This window comes from Eubalaena glacialis, chromosome 9 (assembly GCF_028564815.1).
Source record: "Eubalaena glacialis isolate mEubGla1 chromosome 9, mEubGla1.1.hap2.+ XY, whole genome shotgun sequence".
Classification (NCBI taxonomy): Eukaryota; Metazoa; Chordata; class Mammalia; order Artiodactyla; family Balaenidae; genus Eubalaena; species Eubalaena glacialis.
In genome coordinates, this window is record NC_083724.1 from 118,224,223 (window position 1) to 118,247,332 (window position 23,110).

The 23,110-nt window shown below is 38.0% G+C and overlaps 1 long non-coding RNA gene across 1 annotated transcript; it reads right to left on the reverse strand.

Annotated features, from left to right (window-relative positions):
* Positions 1 to 5,257: 5,257 nt before the first annotated feature.
* LOC133097564 (uncharacterized) lies at positions 5,258 to 21,127 on the reverse strand. The gene is made up of 3 exons (XR_009702029.1): positions 21,091 to 21,127; positions 20,939 to 20,978; positions 5,258 to 5,589 (listed from the first exon to the last, which is right to left on the reverse strand). It is a non-coding gene; the product is annotated as an uncharacterized LOC133097564 (long non-coding RNA).
* Between the last annotated feature and the right edge of the window lie 1,983 nt (positions 21,128 to 23,110).

Below are 23,110 nucleotides of genomic sequence, written 5' to 3' on the forward strand. Positions count from 1 at the left end.
GTAGCTTCTCTATTAAGCAGCTCTCTCCATCTGATGGCTCCCAGCATCCATCCCTGATTCTCACCAGCTTCCAGTCTGGCCAAACAAGAAACTGTTTTTGGTGAGAGTTCATTGGCCTATCTTAGCTTATGTGCCAACTGTTGAGACATTCCTTGTGGTCAGAGAGATGGCTTCTCTGCTTGACCAAAACCAGATGACATGCTTCCCCCAGAGCTGGTCAAGTTGGAGAGTCGGGGGGACAGGAGAGGTGGGCAGGAAGTTGACCTGAACGCTATGGACTAAGAAAAGGAGAGGGATAGTTTCCAAGAGGAAAGGGAGTGAACACACGCTGAGATAACCAAAACAATAGGTGGCCACTCTGGAGGAAGACAAAGAAAGAGTGAGCAAAGGATGAGTTATGCCTTAATCCTTTGGATACATTTTCAAAGATGATCACGGTTCCTGTAATATGCTGAGACCCATGTTTTCAAACTGTGTCACACTGGGTAGGATATGCTAGAAGAAAAGAGAAGAAAATGAATAGAAAATATAGCAGGCATCTCATGCATATATGATTGCACTTATTCTCAATATAAAATATATTTCTTATTGTGAATCAAAGTGGAAAAGGGTTGAAAAGCTACTTGCTTTAATAATGGCTGTAATCTTTCCCTCTAGATTTCCTTCTTTTTTGAATTTCTGACTGTATTACCATTTTAATTCTAGGGCTCCATTCAAATTTATTAGCACCGTTTCTAACACCTCTTACTAAAATTTCCTCCTCAGCATATAGTTATGTAACAGAGAAGAGCAAATCTGACTCCTTATTAAGTCTTTCCTTAGTTCTAACATTTGTGTTCTATTGCCTGTGCTTAGTCATGCTGGCTCTGCACCTTTTAGAAAAGAATATACAGGATAGCCCATTCTCAAGGCTCTGACCTTTGAAGGTGTAACACTTTTCCATTCATTTAGAGATAAAAAGTTGCAGAACAGAGAATAGCATTTGTCTTGTTGGAGGTTTATTGGATCATTGTGACCAGACCTAACTGGACAGCTGCAAGAACAAAGGATTCCGGCACCAAGAAGTCTGCAACAACCAGCCACACCCCCCTTCCCTTTTAGTAAAAGCAGCCTGAAATCTAACTCGGGTAAGATGGTTCTTTGGGACACTAGTCCAGCATCACCGTGGTCTGCTGGCTTTCCAAATAAAGTCGCTATTCCTTGCCCCAACAAGTCGTCTCTCGATTTATTGGCCTGTCCTGCGGTGAGCAGTACAAGCTTGGACTTGGTAACAGTTACACAAAATATTAATAGAGATTTCTAGGTTTAACTTTGAAACATTAAAATATCTCCCCCTCCCCCCAGTTTTCAAGTAACCCTTCCATACATATATTCACTCATTCAACAAATAATCACTGAAAAGTTATTTTGTTGGTAAGTTTATATATGCAAGTTGTGTTATATATGGTGTTCTATGTAGCCATTAGTGCACACATATATTGATTAGGGTCCTATCTGGAAAACAGCATTCAAGTCTGAAGGACTCTAATATGAGGAACCAGTTACAACGGTACTGGAAGAACTGAGGAGCCAAGCATGGGATGATGAAGTAATCCAGCACCAGCAGGAAGGCACCACCACCTCTAGAACTGGTGGGATGTAGGGTATCAGCTGCACCAGGAACCACCAGGGAGGCTGCCATGCAAAGTTGGGACTACAGAGCAGGGGCTGTCCTGTGGGCGTTAGGGATGCCACCTGCCCTGCCAGGGATGCCACCTTAAATGAAAGTAAGAGGAAATCTCCCATCTGCCTGCCCTTCAGTATCCTGTCAGTGTCTCCCAGCTGAGAAGGGGGTCAGGAAAATGTAGTTTGCAGGGTCAGCCCCTTGTGATACAGAGCCAAGCAGTGTAGTGGAAAGGAATGGATTTGAGAATAAATAGGCAAGTGACAGGCATGACATACATTGGATATTTTCCCTGCTACAGTCATAGATTTGAGCTTTAGCACCAACTTGCTTTTAAAAGTCATGAGTGAAGATATCACTCTAACTCCATAATAATATAATGGTGCAATATTCTGGGGTCTAATTCCACAATAGCTAGTGACCTTACAGTCACCGTGCATGTATGTAACAGCCTATGCATTTAGGCATACAGATGCATGAATTTATTATTAATTTATTATTAATTCCTTCTTTGTCTTATACTCAAGAAATACTGTCTCTCCATCACTGTATAGATGCTGTGAAGGATACAATGATATTAAAACATGTTGACTGTCATTAAATCCTATCACATTGTTGGGTTCAACCTCCCGAGTTTAAATTGTAAGAGGATAAACTGGTAAATTCCTAGATTTAGGTTGCCCTAAAGCAATTGAATGCTAATCAGACACCATTATCTAAAATCTAAATGTATAAGCTTAAGTAAATTTTTATTTCTTTGCCCTTAAATTTATATATGTGTGATATATAGAGAGGAACATATAGATATAAATTTGCTCCTGGACCCACAAAGTAATTTATAGAACTTTGTGTACTTTGTAATCATTGAGTATGAGTAGCAGAGGATTCGGATAAACCTTGAAATTCATGACTTCACACAATAGAGTTGTTTTTCTTTGCTCACACAGAGTCCAATGCTGGTATTCAGTGAGCATATTTCCACGAGGTGGTTTAGGCTCTTCGCCTTGTAGCTCCACCATCTAGAGCTTTGCAGTCATTCAGTTCCAGCCAGTGGACTGGAGAAGAAAAAATGGAGAACGTATACCTGCTTCTTAAACATTTCAGCCCGAAAATAACATTCATTATTTTACTCATAGCCCACTGGTGAGAACTAGTCTAAAAGTCCTATCTAGATGCTGAGAAATGCAGACACATACATGCCTCCCAGAAACAACTCTACACAATAGAAAGGGCGCATGAATTTTCAAGGGACAAACACATCTTTTGTCTTTGCCACATCTACTGTCTCTATAAATCCCGTGTTCCTCACACTGAGTACATTCACTCCCACTCCAGGGAAACATCCTAAAATCCCAGGCAGTTACTGTACCCAACTCAAATCCAGATCTCCAATAGCGGCACTGCCCTCTCCTTTAGGACACTGTGGCTTCTCGTGATCAAGGGACGATTTATCTGGCCTGAGCACACACTCTATAGTCACGAGCAGAGGGCACGTCTACAATCAGATCTCTCATTCAGAAAAGGGAAGGATGGGATCACTGGTCAATAGCCATGGTACAACCCTACAAGAAGGCATTGTGAGGTCTCTGCCCTGAAGTGGGGACTTTCTTGACTTTCCTACAGTCTTCAATTTGGGATTAATGATTTCACCATTGTGCCGGAAGGGGGAGGGGGAGGGTGGCTCTGGCTTTGCCCTAAGGGGGAGGGGGACTCTGGCTTTTTTGCTGTATTATCCCTCTGTGGTTTGTTTGTTTTTTGGGGTTTTTGGGGTTTTTTTGGTACCAGATCTTCTGGGAAGTGATGTAGTTTTCACACACGCTATCCTGTCAATGCAAGTTTCAAAACCCAAGGTTTACTTTAAGTCTTAAACAGCTAAAGGCTTTTTCAGTCCGGCGTGTGATTTCTTTAGCTGAGCAATTCAAGAAAACCGAGTAGGCTTCCGATCTATTTGCTTCCAGTTGATTTCATTTGCCTGAAAAACACCCAGATATCTTGAATAGTCATAATTACTAATCATAATCCTCCAGGCTGATGTATTTCTTTGAATCTCCTCCCCCCATTTCTTCTCTTCTTTCAACATAAGGGTAGTTACATTGAGGTAAGCCAGCTTGGAGGGAATTCTACACTAGCAGTTTGTGGCAGAGCTCTGCTTTAATGGATCTTTAATGCAGAAAACATTTCTGAATCTTACCTTTTCATATTTGGACTCTAAAACCATTTGAGTTTTCAATCCAAAAGGCTCCAAATTTCTGGATTCTCTCTTCTCCTTTTCTTTCCATTTTTACTGCCAACTAACCTATATCAGCCTGAGCTTAACTCCTAGTTCTATTCCTTGCTAAAGGTAACCAGAAAACACCAAAAGATACCACTAGCATTCTGTCTTCCAACCTCTTCATCTAGAAATCAGCCTGAGTAGGCAGGGGAGACAATATACTTGTCAAATGTTTCATCTTTGCTTAACAAGGTCCTCCAGTTTTGCAGCCTCACTAAGTACTCACCTACTAAGCCAATGACACTGCTGAGGAGTATACCAAAATGGCTATCCAAAATGTGTTGCATATCTTGTGTTTGCCCTCCCAGGTTGCTGACATATAAAGACTAACTACTCCTTTGCCTGTCAGCACCTGATTTGGTTGAGTCAACAGGAGGCTCTCAAAAGAGGTTGGAGGACCAGAGGAAAGCGAGGTCGGGCTATTTTCTCTTGGCTTCATTCCTGAGTTGCTGGTATCAGCGTCTGTCTGGGAGTCCTTTCCCTATAGCTACTCACAATACAGCCTGGTAACCACTCTCTTCTCCAGGTCCTTGGTGGTAATAATCTCCTGCAGTTACTACCCCAGGGTCCTACACTCCCCCTTGCTATTTCCCTGAACACCACAGAGAACTTTATAAATAATTGTTTTACTCAGCTCTCTTCAAATTGCCCAGTTTGAGAGTGCCATTTCTCTCCTGCCAGAACTATAATAAGCTCAAACTTATCAAATGACTATTAGCTAGAGCTGTTACTCTTTCACTCAGCAGCACCCTGTCGATGGAGTTTAAATTAGGTGAAACTGGGGTAAAACATCTCACACTATTGGTAGTAAAAGGAGAATTCATGAATAACAACGTCAGGAATAAAAACAGGTTCTGTAGAAAATGAAAAGATAGTACAAGGATATTATTAACAAATTGCAATAGTAAATTTGCATATTTACATTAAATGGGAAAATACCTAGAAATATACAACTTACTAAAATGGACACAAGTAGAGAAAGAAAATTGGATTAGTCAGATAACTACTAAAGAGATTGCAAACTAGCCTATTTATTTGATCTATAATTGGATACTTCCCATAAAGAAAGTCTTTACCCAGATGGCTTCACTGGTTAATTCTCTCAAATATTTAAGGAGGAAGCAATTCCAATGTTACGCTGACTCTCCCAGAATACAGAAGAAGCCAATTCCCAAGTTATAACCTTGATTTCAAATACTGACCTTAAAAATAAAACAGTTATCTTACCGGCAAAAATGGGTTTATTCGGGAATAGCAGAGGAATAGCAATTCAGGAAAAGCAAGCTATGGAAAAAGCCATAGGCAAGTCCAATACACAACAAAGAGGAATGTTATTTTATAGAGAGAAAAGGAGCAAGATGGAAGGGGTTATTTTGAAAAAAGTCCATCGGAGAAAAATGAGAGTTCAGGGTGATGACGGTTTCTCACTGGCTGAGTTGCTGGGGTAGTCAATTTCTTGTAGGAGACACCATGTACATCTTTTCCTGTTGGGACCTGTGATGGATGATTCTTTCCCGTTGATGATTCTTCTGTTGGGGTCTGTAATTGACAATGCTGCCTGTAATTGACATCAGGTGGTACTGCTTGAGAGCTCCCCCTTCTGGCTTCCTGACTCCATCTTAGTGAGGTTTTCCTTTATTAATTTTCACCAAAACTTGCCAAAGACATTATTTTAAAAAGTGTAGATCAATAAAACTTGTGCCACAATAAACATAAATACAAAAATTCTAAATAAGTTAGCAAAAAACTCTTCCACAGCAAAAAATAACAGAAATCAACAAGTTGGTTAAAATAGTAATTAAATTTGGTCTAATAGTCAATTGAATCAGTGAAATTATCATATTAACAAAATAACTTTAAAAATCATATGATCATTTTAATATATGCAGAAAAAATACAAGTATCCACAAAGTACAGCATATTAATATTGAAAAGTTTTTCAAAATCTTTTCTTCTGCAATTGGGAACAAATCAAGGATGTCCACTCTCTCTCCTTTTATTTTAAATTGTACTGACTGGTCAATCCAGTGCAATCAGGCAATGAAGGGAAATGGCATTGTAAAAAATTGGAAAGGAAAAGACAAAACTATCATTGTTTGCAATGGATGTGACTATCAATGAGCAAAAGTCTAAGAAATTTAAATTATTAGAATTAACGATGACTTTAGCATTGTAGACTACCAAAAAATGGCCACAATTCTTTGCAGCTTCTGCCAGTGAGAGGTGGAGTCTATTTCTCCAACCCTGAATGTGGTTGGCCTTGTGACCACCTTTGTCACAACAATGCAGGAGAATCGATATTGTGTGATTTCTGGAGAGGTCTCTTCATGTTTCTGCTTTTGTGCATGGAATCCCGCCACCTCATGAACAAGCCCGAAGCTAACCTGCTGGTGGATGAGACCTCACATAGGGAAGAACCAAAACCCTCCTACTAGCCAGTTCCCAGCCATCCCCACAGCCGGCAGCAGATACATGAGTGAGCCCCACTGAAAGGTTAGCCAAGCCTGACTCAAAGCAGCTGAGCCCAGCCCAAATCACCAACCTCCAGAATTGCAAGATAGATAAATTGTTCTTTTAATCCATGAATGTATGGGTTCTTTGTTATGCAACAAATGCTAACTAATGCAGGAAGGCTCTGAAAACAAAGAGAGTATAGAAAAATATGAGAAATTCCTAAAAACAGAAAAAACATATATATAGTATGTTCAACAGCATAAAAATTACCAAGTAGCCTCTGGCTTTGATGGGCTTCAAGAAAGAAAGAAAGAAGGAGAAGAAGAAGAAGAAGAAAAGAGGAGAGGGGGAAATGGAAGGAAGAAAGAAAGAAAACTAAAAAAAGCTTGATTGAATGCAAAAAAAAAAAAAAAAAAATCATCTCACTGATGGCATAGGAAAGCTATCCAGGCAATCAGAATTTAAGGGACCAAGATGCTGGAGAGAAGATAAACCCACTGAAATGAGCCTGGTGTTTTTGCTATTTTCTGTTGAGACACCACCAATTTGTAAAAGCACAGAGATGCTTTTACTGAGCAGAGCATGGTTGCTGAACTGCAGAGAAGTAGAATAGAACAGACTTACAGAGTTACATGGCATGGAGAAATGGAGCTTAGGACTACCAAAGAGCCAGGACTTAAGAGGAAAAGATCGTGGAAAGAAAGTATATACAGAAAAGAAAGCACAACGATCTGAGCCAGTTTCCCCCCGAAGCCATTTGCAGCTTGGTTTGAGAGACAGGCAAACTTGGTGAAAAGCTAAGCATAGCTCTCATCAGTATCACTACGTGAGGGAGAAAAAAGTAAGAGCCAGTTCCCACTATGGTGGTGAGGTAATAAAAAACAGCCCAGGCTTTCATCTGAGGCCCCTAAAAGGTTATACTTTATAAGTAAGGGCAAACCAGAAATAGAGACCAGGCCTTATGAAGACTAAAACCCAGACTCAAATCAGCTTAATATCGTATTAGATTTAACTGATATACTATTATTCTCCTTGTCTGCCATATGCTATTAAAAACCTTCTCTGGAGAAAAATTATCAGCCAAAGCTTCCATAACTTTTCATACACAATTTCTAGCATTCCAATACAAATTAATACACATAAAAACAGATAGTGATAAAATAATATGTATTTTTAAAGACAGTCCCTAAGGGCCAGATATTGCAGTCATCAGAAACAGACTTTAAAATAATTATGATTAGTATATTTAAAAATTAGATGACAAGATTGGGAATTTTGCTAAAGAACTAGAAACAAAAAAAGAAGAGTTCTAGAACTGAAAATAACGGAAATTTAGAAAACAATAGATGAAATTAAAGATTAGACATAGCTGAAGAGAGGATTTGTGAGTCTGATCTGTGAATAAGAAAATAGGTCAGCAGAAAATGTCTAGACTGAAACAAAAAGAGGAAGGGGGATGAGAAATACGGAAAACAGTATAAAGGAAATATAGACCTTAAAACAGTCTAACATAGGTGCAATTAGAGTCCTAGAAAAGAAGGAAACAGAAATTGAGGTAGGAGCAATATTTGAAGCCAATGTTCAAGAATTTTCCAAAAGTAATTCAAGCTTCTGATTCAAGAATCAATACAAATGACAAGAAGAAAAGCACGCCTTGCCAAATAGATAGTAAAACCCACTGAAAACCAATGACCAGACGAAATCTTAAAACCAGCCAGAGGGAAGCAAAGGAGCAAAAATAAAATTGGCAACTGACTTCTTACCAGTAACTGCCTAAGTCAGAAGACAATGAAATAATGTTTCAAAGTTTCAAAACAAACAAAAAACCTAGAGTTCTACATTCAGAAAAAAAAAAAATCTTTCAAAATTGAAGGTGCAATAAAGATATTTCCAGAAAAAAAAAAAAACAACTGGGAGAACCTATCACAACAGATCCACATTCAAAGAAATACAAGCAAGGAGTTTTTCAGGCAGCAGAAAGGATCCCCAGATGAAGGAAAAGAAATGCAGGGAGATATGAAGGATATTGGAAAAGGAAAGGGAAGTGAGGAAATAGAAATAAGTATTTATTTTATTAAGCAATGAAACTACTGACTTCCAGGATTTAACATATATGAAAGCACAAAAGTTAAGAGTAAATACAGTTAAGGTGCTCTAAGGTATCTGTATTTTCTAAAATTTGGTTAAAAACCACTAATTAATATTAGATATCAATAAATCAAGCATGCCTAGGGTAATATATAAGATAAATCATGTATAACTAGTAAGCTAATTAGAAGAGATCTTAATAATAATTAGCTGATAAGTCCAAAGGAAAGAAGAAAAAACAGTACGTATAATGGTGGACCCAACAGAAGACAAACAGGTCTTTGAGTGAGCAAATCGTAATTTGTCATCCCACACTTCTCTTTACAACCCCCTTGGTTTCCCCCTGCAGTTAGGACAAAAATTCTCATTTGAGTTATTGTAAGGAAGACAGAATAGACATAGTTTTCTCCAAGGAACATAACTGTGAATAAGTGGCGGTCCAAGTGATGTGGTATAAGGTACCATCAGAATTAGGATACTCCAAATGAAATACATTTGCCCTGGAAGCAGACAATTCATTGCTCATTGAGATGATGGAGGCTGATACCAGTTAGCCACCTATTAGGGATATTGTGCACAGCATTTCTACCTAAGTGGGAAATTGGACCAAAAGAGCTTTAAACCTCTTTTAACTTTGTTTCTACTCTATGCACTATATAATGGTCTTTGCAGTTTAGTTTATACAAAGTAAATACCATCCATGATAATGTTGATACTTTCCTTAGTCACAAAAGGTCATTATGGTATTCCTGCACTATTTTGCTTCCTTTCTAACTTTTTTAATGTCTGGTTTCCCCTATCTATTTAATAGATGAAGTATTTGGTAGGAGGCTTTCCAGAACTGTGTACCTACTTTGCTGCTTCCCCATCGTATAGCCGGGTGCCTACTTCCAGCCTATGGCAGGGACCTTTTCAAATGAATCACAGCGGCTGCCTAATTTTGGATAAATCCAAAGACTACTTTATTCCAATTGTGCGGCACAAGGCTCACAAAATGTTAGTTGATAAATGGCCTGCTCCATTCTTCCTGCCCATGGGGATGGGAGGGGGGAGGTTCTCTTGGCAAGGTGGATGTTTTGAGCACATTTTCTTAAGTAAACTTCATCACCCTTATCTGATGGCTGCTCAAGTATTATGGTAAAAATGATTTTTTTGGTCACTTCCTATGTCTTACCAGTGAGGGGATGTTGAAAGTTTACAGGAACAACACAAGCAGACACCTAGGGTTTTATGGGGATGAACATGCTGCCTTGTATGAAACTGAGTCAGAAAGTTGGATCTTTCTAGTCTTTGACCTTTTGTTTTCCTCATCCCTCTGACCCAATTCCACTGCCCCAAATCAAGTTCTCATAACATCCTACATGTGCTAATGTATTTTTACTTTTCTCATTAACTGCTCTTAAGTCCCCAGTGTCTGTCCTAGTCTATTAATCCGAAATACTGATTTGGTGTAACCTAACACACGCTCTAACTGGGTCACTCCCCGGCTCAGAACCTTCTGCCTTCTGTTTCCAGAGGCATGAAGTCCAGACCTCCAGCCGAACATTCCAGACCTTTCCCAATCTGACCACCACTCACCAGTCCTGCCTTATCTGAGCTCATCCTTATCAAATTATAGGCTTCCCCCAATCCAGCCCCACCCCACCCCAGCTTTTGCTTATTCTCTTTCCTTTTTATCCTCATCTGTAAATCTTCCCTATATTGAAAGGAGAAGGAGAATGTGCCAGGGGATGCTTTGGATAGAATTCCTGCAAGTGGAAGAAAATTAAAATTGGGGGTGGGGGAGGGGATGATGGAAGTTTTAGGGTAAAGATGCTAGGAAAAAAATTTGGATAAATTTCAGAGAAACATGGTTTTCATATTTAGCCTAGTATAAAAGCATAAGGAATAGATTTCTGAATTATCTGCATACAGATGTTTGTAATCACTGTTGATTCAGATGCAACTGAACAATGAATAAGCTTTTCTTATTATAATCACAGCACCTAAGACAGAAAAGCAGGCCTTTCCATGGTGTCCAATACCTCGCTGGTTAAGTGCTTATCACATAGTTAAGTGCTTTTTTACTTGCTGGTTCACCTGAATTGTTTAGTGGTGAGGGGTGATCAGTCATAACCCGAAACGGCCCATCCACCGTAGGGCTTTATCCCTGACAATTCTTTCTTTGTGTTCTAAAACGTTTAAAACAAGTCAGGCACCAGGGTTGCTGGGTTGCTCTGTCTCAGCATCATTTCACACACAGGATGACAGAGTCCTGCTTAGTCCCTGCTTCCCATCATCTTTTTCATCTAATTACCAGTTGTGGTGAGTGACTAATGAGGATTGCTGAACTCCGAGCAATCCCATTTTTCTTGTCATTGCTGTAAAATATTCAAAACTTAAAAAAAACAACAAAAAAACCTAAGCAGAATAGCACTATTTGGAGAGCTCTACACACACAGACACGCAAACGCACAACTTGATTGGGTAGAAAGCCAGAAAGAAGAGAAATGGCAGATTTCCAATAAAACTTTCTCATTTTTTAAATAATTCTTATTGGAGTCTAGTTGATTTACAATGTTGTATTAGTTTCTGCTGTACAGCAAAGTGAATTAGTTATACGTATACATATATCCACTCTTTTTTAGATTCTTTTCCCATATAGGTTATCACAGAGTATCGAGTAGAGTTCCCTGTGCTATACAGTAGGTCCTTATTATCTATTTTATATATAGTCGTGTGTATATGTCAGTCCCAGTCTCCCATTTTATCCTTCCCTCCCCCTTTCCCCCCCTTGGGAACCGTAAGTTTGTTTTCTACATCTGTGACTCTATTTCTAAGACTTTCTCTTTTAATAGGCTCCTCATTTTTAGAGGTTTCTAAGGCAAATGCTAGTATGTTGTTTCATGGACCTCTTCTTGGCTCCTTAAGCATTTTATAGAAAAGAGAAGAGGCTGAGTCAGCCCGAGTAATTCTCAGTCATAAGCTTCCCTGAGTCCATCCCTGCTTGTGTTCTCCCCCTTTACACTGAAACAAAAGGTAAATAAAGGGGAAAACTAGCCCTTCTTTAAACTCCCCCTTGTTTAACTTAAATATAGTCAATCAACCCTGTTGTGTTTCAGCTTATTTGTGACAAATCTTAATTTAATGACATTTCAACCTGCATGTAAAAAACTAAAGCAATAAAGTACTTTTCTATTCTTTCCTGTCCCTCTATCTCAAGAAAGGGACAATCTTGCTTTACTTTAATTTAGTGCTCTGTTACAGTCTAAACCAGTCCTTTCTACCCATAGAAGAGAAATTTGTAAGGAAAGTTAAATAATTTTCTTAGGGCTCTAAAGTAGGATATTTCCTGAGTGAATTTTTAAATTTAAATTACATTTAATGTTGTAAATTCCAAGAATATTAATAGATCTACCTCCAGTTCACATACGTTTATTGAATAACCTCCTTGTTTCAAGCACAGCCCTAGAAACCAAGCAGCCAAGGATGAATAAGTTATGTGTCTGCCTTCAAGGAGCTCACAATCATGTTTGGGAAGCAAACATGTAGAGGAAAAAATTACAATTCCATGCTATAAAGATTGTAACGGATTTCTGTACAAGGTGGATGGGAATATTGTAACGGAGACTCTGCTTGGGTGTGTCAGGGAAGGAGAGACTTCATAAAAAGGAGACACTTGAGCCCAGCCTTGACAGATTTTTAAGAATTTGGAGGAAGAGGTTCCAAGGAGAGGGAAAGTGCATAATTGGTTCAACAAACTAAAATCAGTTCCTTATGATTTCAGCATAAAACTTAGGGTTGAAAGCTGGTGTAAAGCATCCTGTGTGTCATTCTAAGAGGTCTGCACTTTATTTTGGCAGTTGGGGGGACCTTTCCTGGACGTTGAGAAGAGGGAATATGGACTTATTTGTGTTTGAGAAGATGAGCTTGGGGTGGGTTCAGAATGGAACAGATAAAAGCTGACCTGAAAATCTGGGTAACTAAGTGGGAAAATATCACAAAATTCCATAGGAGAGATGATAGAGGCTTCAGTACATGCAGTAACCATGGAGATGAAGAGGTAAACACAGACAGGGGCACAGTTAAGAATCAGAATCAGCAGTGCCACGTGAGAAATGAGCAGTGACAAGGAAGACAACTCAAAGTTGAAAAAACAAAGTTTATAAAAGCATCATCAGCGTCACTGAAATGCAACGGTAATATCAGCAACCTTGACCCAGAATCATTCTTTTCAGCACAGTTTGAAATTGATTATTTCCTCCATAGCCACATAAGGCAGGGCTCAACTATCAAATCTACTTATTTTTAATAAATAGGGAAATGGACAGATCTGGGAAAAAAGGATGGCAGGTCAAGACTGAAACAGTGTCTCATCATTCCCATCCTGGAGAGGTTTTCTGATTCTCATAGTTACTATTATTAGAGATGACAGTGTCTCCAGTTTGTGTTTCACAAATTACATTTCTGCAGAAGAGATTCTAGGGAAAAACATGAGTTTGGGCTCTTGGTTTCAAGAGAAAAAAATTATACGGACACCAAGGTGTCTTCCAGAACTCAAGGGCAGGAATGCAGCTGATGGTGGGCAGGAACACCTGGGATCAAGATCTCCAAAATATCAGCACTGCCCACTTCTTCTCATCTATTTGAATCTTCTCTCTGTTTCTCTCTCTGAAGACTTGCTTTTATCAATGTCAGATTTCATTTTCTCTGAGGGCATTAATTATTTTTCAAAGAAAGGACAAATTATAGATACTGGGATTCTCTTAAATTGATATTCAATTTACTAAAGTAAAAAATTCTAAAACTTTTAGTTTCCCTTAAGCCCCTAATCATATATATATGTATATACATCATATACTTGTATTTATAAATTTAGTAGAATTTAACAATAACTTTCAAATTGGTCTTTGACTGCTCTTTGAGTCACTCAAGTTACAGAACTCACTAAACACGCAGGCTTCTCACAAATTAGTTAATGTAATTGCCTTCAACATTTTAGATGCATTCGTAAGATTAATACATTTGTTGCCTGATCTGACAAGTGAAGTTTCCCCCAAGTACTTTCTCAAGTATTTATACTACTGTAGTAAACCTAACATATTAAATTCATAAATATGATAAATCTGAAGTCCCTTCAAGCATCTCAGTAGTCTTTACAATCTTAGAAAAAAAAGTCTCTCCTGTTTTGCAACATACATCCCAAGTTCAAATCAGTTCTTTAATTATGATTTTAAATTAGAATTAAAAAACCTCAACTGTCAGATTCTCCAACAAGCTAAATGTGGTAGCAAACTTTCAGCTGGCCCCCCATGACCCTCCTCCCCTCCTGGTATTCACATTCTTGTGCAATACCCTCCCCTTGGAAGGCTGGCATTTAGTGACTTCTAGTGGATAGAATGCAAGAGAAGTGATGCTATGTTACTTTCAAAATGAGTTTATGAAAAAACTGCCTTCTGTCTTTGGTGACCTCCTACCTCTCTTGATTGCTCACTCGGAGGTAGCCAGCTGCTGTGTTGTGAGCTTCCCTATGGAAGACCCATCTGGCAGGGAACAGAGGGAAGCCCTCAGGCAACAGCCAGTGAGGAGCTGGGACAATCAGATCAACAAACCACGAGGAACTGAATCTCGTGAGCAACCAGGTGAATGAACTTCGAAGCAGAACCGCCCTCTCTCTGCCCTCAGTTGAGCCTTCAAATGAGACTGCAGCCCCAGCTGACACCTTGATTGCAGCCTTGAAGAGACTTTGAGGCAGAGGTATTCAGCAGAGCTGCACCTTGATTCCTGATCTACAGAAACTGTGAGATAATAAATATTTGTGCCTTTAAGCCACTAAGTTTTGGAGTCATTTGTTATAAATATGTATTAGTCAGGGTTCTCCAGAAAAGCAGAACCAATACCTTGTGTGTGCATGTGTGTGTGTGCAATGTGTACACAGAGAGAAAGAGAGACAGAGGGAACTGGCTAGTCCAAAGGGCAGACTGACCAGATGGTAGTTCCAAAAAGAGTTCACACTGCAGCCTTGAGTCCAAAAGCAGTCTGGCAGGGAGCATGTTGAGGGTGGGGTGGTTGGCAGAATTCCACCCTCTTTAGAGGACCTCAGTCTTTTCTCCTAAGGCCTTCAACTGAGGCCCATCCCCTCTATGGAGGGTCCTCTGCTTTGCTCAAAGTCTACTGATTTAAATGTTAATCACATCTAAGAAATGCCTTCACAGCAACATCTAGACTGGTGTTTGACCAGACAGCTGGGCACCATAGCCAAGTCTCAAGCTGACATATGAAATCAACCATCATAGCATCAATAAATAATTTACATATATTAAAACTATAAATAACTTATTACCAAATATGAGCATATTTTTCCTACCTTAATACCAAAGTATGTACTTAACCATGTCTATATTTAACTTTAAACCTCTTCAAGGAGATTGTTTTGTTATTCAGAGAAGAACTGGTATTGTCATCTCAGTGTGTCAAGGTTGCTATTGACCTGTGTGATTTGGGGTCAGGATGAAAGGTCTGGGTCAGCAGACATACAGACTGATACCATTCCTGCCTCTGAAAGCAGGCTTCAGACATTCCTTTAGCTTATATTTCTATCTGATTTGGATAAATGGAATTTTGCCACCTGAGGCTTTAGCTATATTTTTTTCACCACTTAATCAGATTTTGTATTTTTTTGTTTGTTTTCTTTTAGATTTAGGTATATCTGTTGGAGCTTGCATATCCTTCATGATTTTGTTTGACTCAAATACCACAGTAGTAACTGCATCCTGGCTTGTCCTGTCCACAGAGTAGAAAATATGGCCACTAATAGCTCCCATGCTTCTACCTTTACACCTACATGTCTGGCATTCTGAAAGATATTAACTTTGTTTCTATTTCTAAAACTCTTGTAAGGATTCCAGTTGATCTGGTTCAGGTATGTCCTATCCAATGAAAAAAGACACACAGCCAGGGCCAGATATGCAAGGGCCAAACATATTACATTCTAAGCTTGGCACGTGATTTAAGTTGCATCTGAACAGCATGTTTTACTCTGTAGTCTGTATTAAGAATTCTAAAAAGTAACTTGCTGGGATAAGGTCTAAAAGCAAACAAGGAGTGAGCCTACAGATAAGAATTCTAGGCACTAGAGGAAGATAAAGAGGTACTTTTAGATGTAGAGACTCTGGTAGCCATAAAGTTGGGGAGTGGAGCATGGCTTCTCTAGGCCTACCTGTCAATACCAAGCAGAAAAATACTTATTTGCTGCTTTCTGCTACCTGGATTGTCTTAAATATTTGAACATGATGATCTGAAAGTTGAAGACAGGTTTTCTTCTTCCTTTTCCCTTCACTGTAATAAAGTAAGAGCTATCATAAGGACATCAAATTAAAATTTCTAACGATTGATTTTTAGAAGACATAGCAATAGAATCAAGAAGAGAAATGAGAATAAAGGAAATAGATTCCTAGGCAACTCTTTAAGCACTGAATGTGTTCTTTCCTCAGAATTACCTTTTTATAAATAGGAGACACATACATGCCCTGCATTCAGTCTCAGGAGGGGCACATAAATCTTACACCAGTTATGTGGAATTCATAACTTTGGCTGGCTACTATCTTTTCCTCTTAAATTAATCATATGCGGCATCTCAGAACTTACCCACACAGCTGGGGGCTAGAAGTGTCATTTAACCATGTGCTCCTTGGAATCTCTCACATGATTAAGTATGTGTATCCAGTTCTAAGAAAGAGTAAAGATTTGGTTACTAGAGTAGAATGGAGCTTTTTTCAATCTTGAGAAATAGAAACGAAGCTGGAGGAATCAGGCTCCCTGACTTCAGACTATACTACAAAGCTACAGTAATCAAGACAGTATGGTACTAGCACAAAAACAGAAATATAGATCAATGGGACAGGATAGAAAGCCGAGAGATAAACGCATGCACATATGGTCACCTTATCTTTGATAAAGGAGGCAAGAATATACAATGGAGAAAAGACAGCCTCTTCAATAAGTGGTGCTGGGAAAACTGGACAGCTACACGTAAAAGAATGAAATTAGAACACTCCTTAACACCATACACAAAAATAAACTCAAAATGGATTCGAGACCTAAATGTAAGGCCACACACTATAAAACTCTTAGAGGAAAACATAGGCCAACACTCTGACATAAATCACAGCAAAATTCTTTTTTGACCTCCTAGAGAAATGGAAATAAAAACAAAAATAAACAAATGGGACCTAATGAAACTTAAAAGCTTTTGCACAACAAAGGAAACCATAAACAAGACAAAAAGACAACCCTCAGAATGGGAGAAAATATTTGCAAACGAAGCAACTGACAAACGAAGCAACTCCAAAATATACAAGCAGCTCATGCAGCTCAATATCAAAAAACAAACAACCCAATCCAAAAATGGGCAGAAGACCTAAACAGAAATTTCTCCAAAGAAGATATACAGATTGCCAACAAACACATGAAAGGATGCTCAGCATCACTAATCATTAGAGAAATGCAAATCAAAATTACAATGAGGTATCACCTCACACCGGTCAGAATGGCCATCATCAAAAAATCTACAAGCAATAAATGCTGGAGAGGATGTGGAGAAAAGGGAACCCTCTTGCACTGTTGGTGGGAATGTAAATTGATACAGCCACTATGGAAAACAGTAGAGAGGTTCCTTAAAAAACTAAAAATAGAACTACCATATGACCCAGCAATCCCACTACTGGGCATATACCCTGAGAAAACCATAATTCAAAAACAGTCATGTACCACAATGTTCATTGCAGCACTATTTATACTAGCCAGGACATGGAAGCAATCTAAGTGTCCATCAACAGATGAATGGATAAAGAAGATGTGGCACATATATACAATGGAATATTACTCAGCCATAAAGAGAAACGAAATTGAGTTATTTGTAGTGAGCTGGATGGACCTAGAGTCTGTCATACAGAGTGAAATAAGTTGGAAAGAGAAAAACAAATACTGTATGTTAACACATACATATGGAATCTAAAAAAAAAAAAAGGTTCTGAAGAACCTAGGGGCAGGACAGGAATAAAGATGCAGATGTAGAGAATGGACTTGAGGACACGGGGACAGGGAAGGGTAAGCTGGGACAAAGTGAGAGTGGCACTGACATATATACACTACCAAATGTCAAATAGATAGCTAGTGGGAAGCAGCTGAATAGCACAGGGAGATCAGCTCGGTGCTTTGTGACCACCTAGAGGGGTGGGATAGGGAGGGTGGGAGGGAGACGCAAGAGGGAGGGGATATGGGGATATATGTATACGTATAAATGATTCACTTTGTTATACAGCAGAAACTAACACAACATTGTAAAGTAATTATACTCCAATAAAGATGTTAAAAAAAAAAAAGGAGCTTTCTTTGCTGAGCTAGATATGAGTCACATACAATTTTCCTGTTTGACAAGCAATTAACTCTATACCTCTGTTTTCCTGTGCATTTGTCAAAAAGTTGAAAGAATGCACTCCACATAAAGGAACTTGGTGAATAATATTTGGTTACATACTTAGAATTTATTCCACTTTGGCAAATTGCCCTCAGATTCTCTTTGGAAATGTCCCTCACTCAGTATGCCATCCACCATGATCTTTGGATGGATTGACTCCATCCCAGCTCCAAGCTATATTATTTTTTCCCCACTTAAAACAAAGGTTGGTTCAATAGAGGCTTTCACCCAAATCCAGATCAATCAGCATTTGGTTTCTTCCTGGCCACAGTGATTGGCCCAATCAGAGTAAATCTCAAGACTTTTATTAAATGGTTATAGGAGCGACAATCTCTCTCCCCTTGGATGTGAATCAAGTAACATGTTGCCCTGGTTGCTACTGGCAGCCATTCTGAGAATGTGATGGGAACCAGAGTGAGAATGGGATGAAGCCAGCATGCAGAGGAGGGCACAGCCAAGGGAATCACAGAAACTGGGAGACCGCCTTAATCAAAACACAACCGGACTTTTCAGACATGGGAGCCAGTATATCTGTTTTGTTATTTATGCTAATTTGTGTTGGAGGTCTGTTACTTACAACCAAAAACATCCCAACTAATACATAAATCATCTGGGAAGGTGGACTTATCCAGAGAGCAAATACTAGAATATAGCAAAGGTTAAATTAATCACTACTGTTTATTTTCACTCACTGCAGCATTTCATGAATTCAAGAATATTAGATGGAAAGCAACTAAGTTTATCAGGACCAAGCACTCCTTTGATAGTATATATATGTGGTCATCAATTCAAGTGCTTTTTAATAAATGTTGGATGCCAACTATGAAAGTCTTGTTTGAAGAATATGCCCAGAAAGGGTAGTGCGCCATTGGGAGGTTGCTTAATCTAATATGTCCTCTCTACTAACCAGCTTCTCTAGTCTATAAAATACCCAACATTAGTCATGCTTTCAAAGATAAAGCTTTGAAAGATCTTACTATTCAAAATTATAATCTTAGATGGGCAAAGTAGGGGCAATTATTTATTACTTAACAACTGAGCAGGCATTACCTTATCAGATTAGCTCCAGCAGAGAAATAACCCTCAGGAAATGGAATACAAATGTTATTAGGTGGAGGAATGGGGTGGAAGAGAGTTTTGGATCTTGCGAGCCTGCAGGGGAAAGGCAGGTCTCAGGGGAGACCAGATCGTAAGGAAGGGGTGAGGAAAGAGTAGTAAAGTGACAAAGGGTATTCAAAAACCTAACCTCACTTTCTGTAATTTTCTCCAGAGCCAGTCTATGTAGAGAACGTTGATAAACGATATCTTAATATTCGGACTATGTATGTCTACATTTGAGTATGAACCCTGACACCAACAATTGGCAAAGTCCTAAGAACATGTCCTTGAAGTAGAAGAGGGTTCAAGCCAAAAACCTGCTACAAACAAACTGAATCAATGCCACGTTTTAAACCTGAGGCTTCGCCTTCCTACCCCCTTTCCCCACCCCCTCACTTCACCTGATGCTGCCAGTCAATGACTTTCTTGGCAATCTGTCCTTGCAAGATATTGACATGATTTCTCTGCTGCACTTTCCATCCAAACTGGAAAGGAACCAGCTTTGCGAAAAACTTCTACTTGTCTCACCGGACAAAAAGCAATGATTAACTACTAGAATTGCAACCAGACATAGTTAAAAGCTGGTTGAGCTTTCATTTAATAAACTTTGCTTTTCCAAAAGAAATGGGGTCCTTCTTTTTCCTTCCATTCTGTTATCTATCCACTACATCTTTAACTGCCTTTTTTGTAACATATCAAATAAAAGGTCATTTGATTTAAGGGAGGTTTCCAAATATTTATGGAGTAGCTTGAAAGAAGAATGTCTATAAATTCAGTTTGGGAAAACCATTTTTTTCCCTACAGATAAAAGACCTTAAAAAAATATGTTTTAATTTCTTTCTAACCAAAAGAGAGAGAGAGATTACATTAAGGTATAAAACTACAACCTGACCACTTGGTATTGAGTTAATATTTTATATAGAAAAATGATAACAGTAACAAAACTCTCTGGTGTGTAAAATTAGAATATTAAGAAAAACTAATGCCATGTACAATTTTTGGAAGTGAAAACTCCTGTCCTATATATCTGGTTTATGGTTTGCTTTCAGGAAGAAAGGTATACCATTCAAGCCTCATTTGAACCATGGTACCAATTTACCAGTAGATTAATGTCATATCGTCTTATTTTTGAGATTCTGACCTTTTACTTTGTTTAATCGGGAAATATTTAAAATTACACTGTTTAGGCTTCTAGGTTCCACATCAGCAGGTTTGCCAGTAGCCTGTTCTCCTCCATAGGCATTCTGGTAGAAGCCTGGTAGAATATCAAAGTTTATCAAGCCACAGGATCCACAGTCTTAATTTTCCCTCATTTCTCCCCAACCCACCCACTCCCACCCTAGAAATTAGTAATGCAACCCAGAAGGGAACCTTGAAGTTACTAAATCAGATACAGGGTAGCAGAGAATCCTAGACTCAGCAGAAAGATCTATTTAAATTGGTTTATAAGTCTCTAAAAAAATTTTCTAAGGATGCTGAAAAATTAATATTTAGAAAGTTCATTAGTACACCATTCTCACGATGGCCCCTGTGATCAGTTGATAATTATACTTTATTCTTATAGCCAAAGAATCTGAATCCAACTTCTAGAAAATACATGAGGTACTTATCAGAAAGAACTTGAAATAATGGTATAAGGCAAACTGAGGAACTTATTTTTCATTTCCCTCTGAAAATGTCTACCTCAAAGATAGAAGCTTTGATTGTGTAAATGACAGCCTTAAAATATGACATTTGCTAAAATCTTAGAGAAGTAATTCCTCAGTATGACTTCTAACCTTCACTATAGTCATATTTCCAAGAGGAAAAAAAACAAAAACAAAATACAACTACAGAAGTCATGAGATTTTATACGGAAAAAATACTGAATACATTTAAATTTTAAAAAATAATTTATTATTCTTACCTTTCTAGCTACCCAAACATCGGTAGACAACTTCTAAATCCTAAAAAACAGATAAATAATAAATGTAGCTCAACGGCAACCTTCAGGTTTTGAATATCTAAATGCTCCTGTATTTTCCTACCGTGCTGTTCTTGGATAACCCAGGTACCTACCTTCTTGTACTTCTCCTCTGGCTTTCTCACACATTTGCAAGGAAATGGACGAAAACGTTCATTAAACACTGGGAAAATTAAGCTCCAGAGGAAATATTTTAGGACTACAGCAATGGGTTTTATTTTCTTATTCTAAAAACAATAATGATAATATCTTGTGTTTAAAATGTCTTTCTTTGAAAGCATTTGAGCATGTTGTTTTTGTTTGTCCTGTTAATAGATTACCCACTGTTCCCATGACATTCTTCAAGCTACTTGACTCACTGGTAGAGCTAAGTCTAGAACCTCAGCCTCCCACATGGATGTCTAAAGTTCATTCCACTAGGTTATATATTGGCCAATTCATAAGGTAGCCACCTCAGACACAGAGTCCAAAGGCCTCTGAGTAACAGCAGAAGGTCACAGCAATTACGGTTACTTTCCTTCCCTCTGGGTGTGAGCTCTGTTCCTTCATGACAGAGCTCATTTTGATTTTTAAAATCAGCTCCTTGCTTTTCCCTGCATAATTATTATCTAAAGAAAGAACTGTCTTAGCTGTTGCCTTGGGGTCTAACTTCAAGTCCATCAGTTGCCTAATATGGCCTTGAGTCTGCCAAATACGTTTTAGTACATTTCTTCCTACACAGATAAGCAAGAGGACCTTAGCACAATCCAGGCCAGGAAGCCAGGTCTGGGTAGTAATGAATGGGAGAATTTCCATTTACTATAAGTAACTAATTTCTTTCTACTTTTAATTTTTTTTAATATAGAAAATTGGGTTAATCAAATTAATAATAACTATCTCACAGGATTCCTGTGAATTTTAAAGAGAAATTATATATATGCCATATATCATATATATATATATATAACATAGTATATGTAGTATATTACCTATATGTATGTGTAAGTTTCATGAGTGCTCAAGTAATTTTATTTTATTCTTATTTTTTAATTTGTATCATTTATTTTTATCTTTATTAGCATTTATCCCAACAGGTCCAATACTGAGCTCAGAAACACCAGCTGGCCAGGTCAGGGACTGTCAGGGCCTCAGTGCAGCCTGCATAGACCTTTACTCCTACCCTACCCCACCCCTCCCAAAAAATGATTAGGAAATTTCGGCAGAATGACTGTGGTCATCCCAGCACATTTACCCAAAGCTGAAATTATTTGTGAATAGCCTGGCTGTTCCTGAATCTAAATATATATAAACTGTTGTAAAACTCATTCATGAATTTTTCTATTGAATTCTCAGAATATTTTCAAAATATGGGTGTTTGAAGATTATGTGAATATATATTCATATATTACATGTATATATGTATTATATATATATGTGTGTAATATATATTCAATAAAAATGTGAAAGAAATCTCCATGTATTAAATTGTCAAGAATTAAGAATGTTCAGCAATAATAAAATGAGTATGTTTAAATTATTGCATGCAGAAGATGATTATAAAAGAAAAGAAGCATTTGTTTTAAAGGTTAAATGGATTTCCTTTCAATATTTCAGTGTTAAATATGGCTTCACATACTATGTATAGTGTATGATACTGAACTTTTTAGTTCTCCATTCAAAATACATATATCTAACATTTTCCATTCCATTTTTTCTCTGGAAACACTAGTTTGTTATTTTTAAATTGTTGATATAGCCAAGATGGAATTGCAAAATCTTTAACTAAGGACTTTTTCAGTCTTCCTTGTTTAAAGTGGATATTGTAAAACAAAAGAGCAAGTCTATGAAATTCATATACATGCTTTTGCTAAAAGATAAAGTCAAGAGGCTTCAAAAATACTAAACTTTATATTGAAAAGGAAAGTTTTAATTTTTAGGAGTTAGAAGTTTTACGTTTATAAATTTATTCCACATAGCATGTATCTGGATTGATGAATGTCTGCCTTAGGTAAGCCGTCACAGTCTTAACTTGCTTATTCATACTGTTTCTTTCCTCTTTTTTTTTTTTTTTTTTTTAGTTTTAACTTTAAACATAGTTCTATTGAATTGTATAGCAAAGACTCTAGGACACTAGCT